Source organism: Bombina bombina, chromosome 7 (genome assembly GCF_027579735.1).
Source record: "Bombina bombina isolate aBomBom1 chromosome 7, aBomBom1.pri, whole genome shotgun sequence".
Classification (NCBI taxonomy): Eukaryota; Metazoa; Chordata; class Amphibia; order Anura; family Bombinatoridae; genus Bombina; species Bombina bombina.
In genome coordinates this window covers 408,604,344-408,614,932 of record NC_069505.1, presented here as the reverse complement: position 1 = coordinate 408,614,932, position 10,589 = coordinate 408,604,344, and the positions used below count along the sequence as shown (strand labels likewise).

The 10,589-nt window shown below is 38.1% G+C and overlaps 2 non-coding genes across 2 annotated transcripts; one reads left to right on the top strand and one right to left on the bottom strand.

Annotated features, from left to right (window-relative positions):
- Positions 1-3,533: 3,533 nt before the first annotated feature.
- LOC128636786 (U1 spliceosomal RNA) lies at positions 3,534-3,697 on the top strand. Its single transcript, XR_008398721.1, has one exon. It is a non-coding gene; the product is annotated as a U1 spliceosomal RNA (small nuclear RNA).
- Positions 3,698-6,883: 3,186 nt separating this feature from the next.
- Positions 6,884-7,047, bottom strand: LOC128636784 (U1 spliceosomal RNA). Its single transcript, XR_008398720.1, has one exon. It is a non-coding gene; the product is annotated as a U1 spliceosomal RNA (small nuclear RNA).
- Positions 7,048-10,589: the final 3,542 nt, after the last annotated feature.

Below are 10,589 nucleotides of genomic sequence, written 5' to 3'. Positions count from 1 at the left end.
TATTAATAGAAGTACTAATACAAATGTTTTATAAGGGTTAATAAATATAAATATGTGTATGTACAGTATGTATGTGTGTATTTATGTGTTTATATATGTACTGTATATAGCCGTACAGATAGCTCAGCATGCTAAGGCACTGTGGCTGCACGGGTTGCAGGTTTGATCCCCGGCGAGGTCCACTCAGTCTTTTACCCTTCCAAGGTCGATAAAATGAGCAGCGCCTTGAGACCCTTACGGGTGATTAGCCGCGCTTTACAAGTACCCACTGCATACATACATATACAGGTATACAGTTCAAACACCCTTTATCCAAACTAATTGTGAAAGGAAATGTTTGGATTTTGGAATATTAGAATTTTTAAAATGAGAAAGTTTGGAGAGGGGATTGAACTAAGTGTAAACAACAATATCTTATGTCATTTAGGCAATATTTATGATAAAAAATAAAATGATGTGACGTTTCGGGGATCTCATCCCTTGTCACGCTATTCCATGCTTCACCTTTAAGAAGGGGTGTTAACTTTTTTAAGACCTCCAATAAAAAGCCATTTCCTGCTATGTTCTGTGCTTGGTAATTTTGCTTCCTTCTCTAAGGATTTAACCTAGCCCTCTATCCAATGTATTCTGTGACCCTCTCTAAACAGATTATTATCCGTATCCGGTTACTTAATCATCTATACATCATCTACTTGAACCATCGGCATCCTTACCTCCTGCTTACATCTATCTGAAGTAAGTCTGATCCTTCTGGGTCACTTTCAATCATCGCCTCCAGAGCCATCTACAAAAGCAGCTCTGATCCTTACACCCGGTCAGAAGTTTGCACGCATTACAAATTACAACCACTGACGTCATTTATCTCCAGTGCGGCTTCCAGCATTCCCACTCCGCTCAGCTCTGCAAGCTTTGTCCTACTCTAACCGGTTTCATATTTGAAGGACATACGCTCTGTGACATTTTGAGTCGTAACACCCCTTAATCTTTGTCTGATAAAGGGGTGAGATTCCAGAAACGTCACATAATTTTTTGTGCATATTAAAAGCACTTTAAAAATCTCCAGAGAATGTGTGACTGTTTGGATATATATATACATGCACACACACACACCTTACCATTCAAATACCTTAAAACTTGAAAAATAATTTTTAATCAATTTTAATATTTTATAATGTTTTTTACTATGTGTTGTAATCCTCATGGTATATTCCACTATCAGACCAAATTTGGCCAGTAGTCTTCTTATCCCAGCGTCAAGTGGAATTATAGGAAATATCCCAGAGCAGAGAGAGAGTTTGTAAAATGAGGTAAGCAGTACTCACAGCAGGCAGGACAGTACTCAGCGGCAACAGGAAGGTAATCCATAAGTATGGAAGTTTAGGGGTAAAATGAAAAGATACCAAATAACGAAATGGTAATAGCGTGCGCCTGAGGCAAATCTAGTGCAAGTTAAAATGGGATGAGACTATTAAATCCTCACTCTGTGTTAGAGAGTGTAAATGTAAGTGAAAAGAAGAGTGTGTAATAGATAATATGTGTAGTATAACAGTGGATTAAATTCTCATATTTAAAAAAGAAGAAATAGTGTGACCATTGTGTGTGAATAACACTGCTGATGGAGTGATAATAAATAATAAATGGTTGTTAAGCCAATAGAGTACGTGTGCACAATCCAAAAGACAGAAAAAATAAATATAATTATAATATAACAATTAATGAAAAAGTGCTTATCGTAATAAGAGTCCCAAGTGAGGTGCTGGAAGATGATGACTAGAAATGTCAATGTCTCTGTAGAAAGGTTGAAGATCCTTGTCACAGTAGAAATATTGAGACGGAAAGATTCACAATGCAGCAGGCAGCTGGTCTTTGAGATGTCTGATCAGAACACGGTATCTAGAAAGACAGCGCCTCATAGTGCAAGTAGGTTCCAGACAAAAAGAGTCACAATGAGACAATAACAGATGGTAGTATACTCACAAGAGTATTGGCACCCTTATTGAATGAGGTGCGAATATGCAGGCTGACATTTAATTCAGCAGTCAGTACGCTGTAGCCGGATGGTATCCAGGTTCCCAGGCGGGCGGCTGTGGGCTCTCCTCCGTAGGTAGAGTCAGGATCCTCTGGTGCCGTGCTGTATAGGAAAACAGCGAACGGCTAATCTCTGCGTGTAACAAACACTTAAGACCAGTGTGTTTGAAAAAGCAGTCCTCAAAACGATCGAAAAGGTAAAACTGTCTACAAATGACAAGATAGACTTGGAAGGCAAAATAAAAAGCCGGGGCAAATGATGCTATAGTATAATAGAATAAAAACACTTTATTACAAGAGCTTTAGACGCGTTTCTCGGCCACAAGCTCCTGGCCGTTTCATCAAGTAAAATATATTACACATGCGGTTGCAAAACACATTTAAAAAGCCTGCCAAGATGTGTGATTGGTCAATGTCAGACCAATCCCAAGATAATGTCAATCAAAAAGTAACATTGTTTAGACAAATAGTATAAAAGTGACAATACAAATAGGAGACTGAACTATCTAATGTATCTGTATACATGTAACAAAGGGTATTCGATCCTATCTAAAATGCGTTTGATCTGAGAAGTAAATCCGAATGTCGCCTCGATAAATAATAAATAAAAAATTATCCTAAAAGAATAATAAAAAAAGTGCATTAGTCGTTCTAAACAGATGGAATTCTAATTTTTCAATAGGTGTATTGTAATCTATGTATAAGTAGACTAGGACTAGGAACAATATAAAAAGTGACTGATTTGGTATTATTGTGGAACGTTTAAAACATGTATGCAAAAAATAACAATGACAGATTGCAAGAAGAGAGGAGACGATTGTACTCTGGTAATGAGTGTCTCGTGTAGTATTTGTTACTTGTATTAGGTCATAGACCAAAAACCTACAAAAGATAAACTGGAGAGAAAATATATATTCCATATTTTGTGTATAAAAATAGATCCTAATAATTGCGAATTCTCTCTGGCGCAAAGTCGTATCAAATGTAACCTCCCTACTTGTCTGTTTTGTTGGGGAGTACTGCATAGATCTAAAGGACATATCTAACATATGTCTTGTATAACGTGGATCAGGATATATAAAGGCACTATTGTGGAGGGCTCCTATGGGTGTCAAAAATTGGTAACTACATTAATATCGTGTATTAGAAAATGTAACAGGGGACAGAAAAGGAACCACCATATCATATCACATTTATAGTTAGTTATAGAATGTTGATAGCAATGCATGTAAATCGTTTGCATATACTGCTATGAGAGTGTGTGTTATCTAAATGCGTAAGGGGGATATAAAGAAATATAAAAATGTATTATCATAATACATTTAGACAGGGTAAAGGGATATTGATAATGCGATGGATGTATGATAAAATATATATTCAACAGGGTAAAAGAATATTAGTGATGAGATGCATATATAATATGTCAATACTAGTAAATATTATTAATCCTGGATGGGGCATGTAACTAATAGATAGAAAAAAGGTTGTTAAATTGTAACGATACCATACTTACCTGGCAGGGGAGATACCATGATCATGAAGGTGGTTCTCCCAGGGTGAGGCTCATCCATTGCACTCCGGTTGTGTTGACCCTTGCGATTTCCCCAAATGTGGGAGACTCGACTGCATAATTTGTGGTAGTGGGGGACTGCGTTCGCGCTTTCCCCTGATAAAAAAAAATAAAAAAATTGTAACGATACCTATGGAACTGTAATGTATATAAAAATTGATAAGAAAAAATAAGGAAAGTTTGTTGGACAAAATATAGTGACAATACAAGTAGATTTACAGTAATTGGATATTGATCCTAGTATGAATAATCAAATGGTGATCACTAGAACTGTTTAACTGTATGTGTCTAGAGATAAAAAACACCAGAAAACATATGTTTTGATAAAAGTGAGTGGAAAAAATAGGACAGAAGTATATGAAGAACCAACATATGAATAAAATAAAGAGAGGAATTGGTGGTATAAATGTTTTAGTTAAAAGCCGCTAGGTCTAAGTTGGAGTTCAGGCCAAATGGATATAGAGTTTTCAGTTTATGGATCCAAAAAGTTTCGCAATTCCTTAACTGAATAACTCTATTATAGTTTGTGGAGGGCAGAATGTAATCAATAGGGTAAAATTTGAAAATGTCAAAATTTCCCTTGTGCTTGTTTAAACAGTGTTCGGGGATGCTGTGCTTTATCTTTTTTTTAGTGCAGTTTTTGCAATTGCGCCAGTGTTCCCCCCAGCGTACCTTTGCCTTCCTGGAGGTGCGACCTACGTACTGGATCCCACAACAGCACTCCAGAACGTATACAACATAGACGGAATTACAGTTCATAAATCTAGTGATAGTGAAAACTTCTCCACTAACAAAAGACTGAAAAGTCTTTTTCCCAGATGTTATAACTTTGCATGTGTTGCACTTCTTTTGTCCACATTTGTAGACCCCTATTCTATCCAGAAAAGAAGGAATAATTTTCTGCTTTGTCATGAGTTGTGAATTACATGAAATATGTTTAACCTTTTTACTCGGTGCCAATTTACTTCTAAGTGTTGGTGCTCTAGTATATACAATCTTTGGATGGTCTCCCAAGAGGGTCTTCCAAATGGGGTCTCTCCTAATGATGTGCCAATGCTTGTTGATGGCTCCCTGTATCTGTGTGTAGTTAGAATTGTATTGGGTTATAAACAAGGGTTCTGAGGAGTAATTTTCATCTTTATTTTTAATTTGTTTGTTTTTACTTAGCAGTTTATCTCTGTCTAGGTCTCTAACTTTGTTCAGACAGTTGTCCAAGAGGTCAGTGGGATAACCATTTTCAATAAATCTTTCATATATTATATGACTCTGTTGTTCAAACAGAGTAGTGTCTGAGCAGTTGCGTTTGATCCTTTCAAATTGACTGTATAGGATGTTGGATAGCCATTTCTTGTGATGATTACTTGTATAGTCTAAGTAGCTGTTGCTATCAACTTTTTTGAAAAATGTTTTAGAGCTAAGATTTCCATCTTTGTCCCAGCTCAAAGTGAGATCTAAGAAATCTATTATCTCTACACTGATGTTTGCTGTGAAAGTCAGGCCCATATTGTTATTATTCAAAGATTCTGTAAATGTGTGTGCTGATGTTTGGTCGCCCTTCCAAATGAAAATCAAATCGTCTATGTAGCGGCCATAGTACACCAGACTCGCCCCTGCTGAGAAGTTGTAAATGTGTAATTCCTCAAAAACACCCATAAACAAATTGGCGAAGCTAGGGGCGAATCTGGTGCCCATGGCCGTTCCCTTGGTCTGCAAATAATAAATTTGTTTATGGGCATTTTTGAGGAATTACACATTTACAACTCCTCAGCAGGGGCGAGTCTGGTGTACTATGGCCGCTACATAGACGATTTGATTTTCATTTGGAAGGGCGACCAAACATCAGCACACACATTTACAGAATCTTTGAATAATAACAATATGGGCCTGACTTTCACAGCAAACATCAGTGTAGAGACAATAGATTTCTTAGATCTCACTTTGAGCTGGGACAAAGATGGCATTCTTAGCTCTAAAACATTTTTCAAAAAAGTTGATAGCAACAGCTACTTAGACCATACAAGTAATCATCACAAGAAATGGCTATCCAACATCCCATACAGTCAATTTGAAAGGATCAAACGCAACTGCTCAGACACTACTCTGTTTGAACAACAGAGTCATATAATATATGAAAGATTTATTGAAAAGGGTTATCCCACTGACCTCTTGGACAACTGTCTGAACAAAGTTAGAGACCTAGACAGAGATAAACTGCTAAGTAAAAACAAACAAATTAAAAATAAAGATGAAAATTACTCCTCAGAACCCTTGTTTATAACCCAATACAATTCTAACTACACACAGATACAGGGAGCCATCAACAAGCATTGGCACATCATTAGGAGAGACCCCATTTTGAAGACCCTTTTGGGAGACCATCCAAAGATTGTATATACTAGAGCACCAACACTTAGAAGTAAATTGGCACCGAGTAAAAAGGTTAAACATATTTCATGTAATTCACAACTCATGACAAAGCAGAAAATTATTCCTTCTTTTCTGGATAGAATAGGGGTCTACAAATGTGGACAAAAGAAGTGCAACACATGCAAAGTTATAACATCTGGGAAAAAGGCTTTTCAGTCTTTTGTTAGTGGAGAAGTTTTCACTATCACTAGATTTATGAACTGTAATTCCGTCTATGTTGTATACGTTCTGGAGTGCTGTTGTGGGATCCAGTACGTAGGTCGCACATCCAGGAAGGCAAAGGTACGCTGGGGGGAACACTGGCGCAGTTGCAAAAACTGCACTAAAAAAAAGATAAAGCACAGCATCCCCGAACACTGTTTAAACAAGCACAAGGGAAATTTTGAAATTTTGAAATTTTACCCTATTGATTACATTCCGCCCTCCACAGACTATAATTGAGTTATTCAGTTAAGGATTCGCGAAACTTTTTGGATCCATAAACTGAAAACTCTATATCCATTTGGCCTGAACTCCAACTTAGACCTAGCGGCTTTTAACTAAAACATTTATACCACCAATTCCTCTCTTTATTTTATTCATCTGTTGGTTCTTCATATACTCCTTTCCTATTTTTTCCACTCACTTTTATCAAAACATATGTTTTCTGGTGTTTTTTTATCTCTAGACACATACAGTTAAACAGTTCTAGTGATCACCATTTGATTATTCATACTAGCATCAAGATCCAATTACTGTAAATCTACTTGTATTGTCACTATATTTTGTCCAACAAACTTTCCTCATTTTTTCTTATCAATTTTTATATACATTACAGTTCCATAGGTATCGTTACAATTTTTTTTTTATTTTTTTTATCAGGGGAAAGCGCGAACGCAGTCCCCCACTACCACAAATTATGCAGTCGAGTCTCCCACATTTGGGGAAATCGCAAGGGTCAACACAACCGGAGTGCAATGGATGAGCCTCACCCTGGGAGAACCACCTTCATGATCATGGTATCTCCCCTGCCAGGTAAGTATGGTATCGTTACAATTTAACAACCTTTTTTCTATCTATTAGTTACATGCCCCATCCAGGATTAATAATATTTACTAGTATTGACATATTATATATGCATCTCATCACTAATATTCTTTTACCCTGTTGAATATATATTTTATCATACATCCATCGCATTATCAATATCCCTTTACCCTGTCTAAATGTATTATGATAATACATTTTTATATTTCTTTATATCCCCCTTACGCATTTAGATAACACACACTCTCATAGCAGTATATGCAAACGATTTACATGCATTGCTATCAACATTCTATAACTAACTATAAATGTGATATGATATGGTGGTTCCTTTTCTGTCCCCTGTTACATTTTCTAATACACGATATTAATGTAGTTACCAATTTTTGACACCCATAGGAGCCCTCCACAATAGTGCCTTTATATATCCTGATCCACGTTATACAAGACATATGTTAGATATGTCCTTTAGATCTATGCAGTACTCCCCAACAAAACAGACAAGTAGGGAGGTTACATTTGATACGACTTTGCGCCAGAGAGAATTCCCAATTATTAGGATCTATTTTTATACACAAAATATGGAATATATATTTTCTCTCCAGTTTATCTTTTGTAGGTATTTGGTCTATGACCTAATACAAGTAACAAATACTACACGAGACACTCATTACCAGAGTACAATCGTCTCCTCTCTTCTTGCAATCTGTCATTGTTATTTTTTGCATACATGTTTTAAACGTTCCACAATAATACCAAATCAGTCACTTTTTATATTGTTCCTAGTCCTAGTCTACTTATACATAGATTACAATACACCTATTGAAAAATTAGAATTCCATCTGTTTAGAATGACTAATGCACTTTTTTTATTATTCTTTTAGGATAATTTTGTATTTATTATTTATCGAGGCGACATTCGGATTTACTTCTCAGATCAAACACATTTTAGTTAGGATCGAATACCCTTTGTTACATGTATACAGATGCATTAGATAGTTCAGTCTCCTATTTGTATTGTCACTTTTATACTATTTGTCTAAACAATGTTACTTTTTGATTGACATTATCTTGGGATTGGTCTGACATTGACCAATCACACATCTTGGCAGGCTTTTTAAATGTGTTTTGCAACCGCATGTGTAATATATTTTACTTGATGAAACGGCCAGGAGCTTGTGGCCGAGAAACGCGTCTAAAGCTCTTGTAATAAAGTGTTTTTATTCTATTATACTATAGCATCATTTGCCCCGGCTTTTTATTTTGCCTTCCAAGTCTATCTTGTCATTTGTAGACAGTTTTACCTTTTCGATCGTTTTGAGGACTGCTTTTTCAAACACACTGGTCTTTAATGTTTGTTACACACAGAGATTAGCCGTTCGCTGTTTTCCTTTACAGCACGGCACCAGAGGATCCTGACTCTACCTACGGAGGAGAGCCCACAGCCGCCCGCCTGGGAACCTGGATACCATCCGGCTACAGCGTACTGACTGCTGAATTAAATGTCAGCCTGCATATTCGCACCTCATTCAATAAGGGTGCAAATACTCTTGTGAGTATACTACCATCTGTTATTGTCTCATTGTGACTCTTTTTGTCTGGAACCTACTTGCACTATGAGGCGCTGTCTTTCTCTTCACAGTTTAGGGGTAAACCAATAGAAGGACCGGGAACAGGCAGGAATCAGCAACAAAAGGATATCCAGCAGTATAGCAGTTCAGGGGTAAACCAATAGAATGATCAGACTGGCAGAGTTTAGCAACAAAGTAGCAATTCAGTAGTTCAGGGGTTAAGCAAGCAGAGTAGTCAAACAAGCAGAGTTCAGTATCAGTATAGCATCAAGTTGTTCAGGGGTTAAGGCAAGCAGAGTAGTCAAACAAGCAGAGTTCAGTATCAGTATAACAATCCAGTAGTTCAGGGGTTAAGGCAAGCAGAGTAGTCAAACAAGCAGAGTTCAGTATCAGTATAGCAATATAGTAGTTCAGGGCTTAAGGCAAGCAGAGTAGTCAAACAAGCAGAATTCAGTATCAGTATAGCAATCCAGTAGTTCAGGGGTTAAGGCATGCAGAGTAGTCAAACAGGTAGAGTTCATCAAAAGAGTATCAATATAACAATACAGTTATCAGAAATACAGCAACCAAGAGAACACTAAGTAACATCTATACTTGGACACAGGTGAGAGAGACTGAGGCATTTACATAGGGAAGACAGGGCGGGTGGTGATGATGTCATACTGCCGTATCCCTAGCAACAGGAGGACTGCCTGCATCCATGGCAACAGCCACAGAAGAGTAGAGGAACAGTGTGACAGAGCCCCCTTCTCAAAGGGTACCTCCAGTACCCTACATAGGCTTGGTGGGATGTGCAGCATGAAATCTGGAGACCAAAGAAGTAGCATGCACATCACAGGCAGGAACCCAGGAACGGTCTGCCACAAAGTAACCCTTCCAGTGTCTGAGGTACTGTCATTGCCTGCGCCTGTATCTGGAGTCCAGGATCTTAGCAAGCTCATACTTAGGGTCACCATGAATCAGGAGCGGAGGAGGAGGAGGTCTGAGCTGAGTATATCTGTTCTTGATGTAAGGCTTGAGTAATGAGATGTGGAAGACTGGGTATATGTGCAGGGTTCTCGGTAAGGCCACTTTGTAGGCAACATGAGACAGTCTTTTAAGGACCTTGTAGGGGCCAGTAAACCTAGACCCTAATTTGTGACTGGGTTAACATAGACATATATTTCGAGTAGAGACCCAGACACGTTCACCTATCGAAAAGACACGATCAGAAGCTCCATGATGATCAGCAAACCTCTTGTATCTGGAGACAGCTGAACGTAACTGAGAGCAAATACATTGCCAATGAGTATTGAGGTAAGTAACCCCTGTGGACTGAGCAGAAAGAGGAAAGACACAAGGTTGGTAACCTGCTGCGGCTTGAAATGGAGAACATCATAGAGAAGATTGCCAATGAGTGTTCTTTGCCAGCTCAGCTAGGGGCAACAATTCAGACCAGTTGGTATGGAGAGAATTAACAAAAGTTCTGAAATAGGCTTCGAGATCTTGATTCACTCTCTCAGTCAGCCCATTAGTCTGAGGATGGTAGCCGGACAACAAGGAAACGGTGGTTCCAATCAACTTGCAAAAGGCTCTCCAAAAGGTAGAGATGAATTGTGGACCTCTGTTGGCAACAATATTCACGGGAATGCCATAAAGTCGTTCCACATGTAACAGAAAAAGAGATGATAACTCTTGGGCAGATGGCAGTTTCTTTAAGGGTACAAAAATGAGCCAGTCTGGAAAATCGATCCATCACAACCCAGATAACCATATGACCATATGATGGTCAGAAGGAGGGAGGTCCACAATGAAATCCATTGTTATGTGTGTCCAAGGTTGTTTGGGAATGGAAAATGGTTGGAGTAAGCCAGGAGGCAAGGATCGGGGAGTCTTATTGGCAGCACAAGTCGTGCAGGCTTTCACATAATCCTGAGCGTCGGTCTTCATGGTAGGCTACCATACATGCTTGGATAGAAACTTAAAAG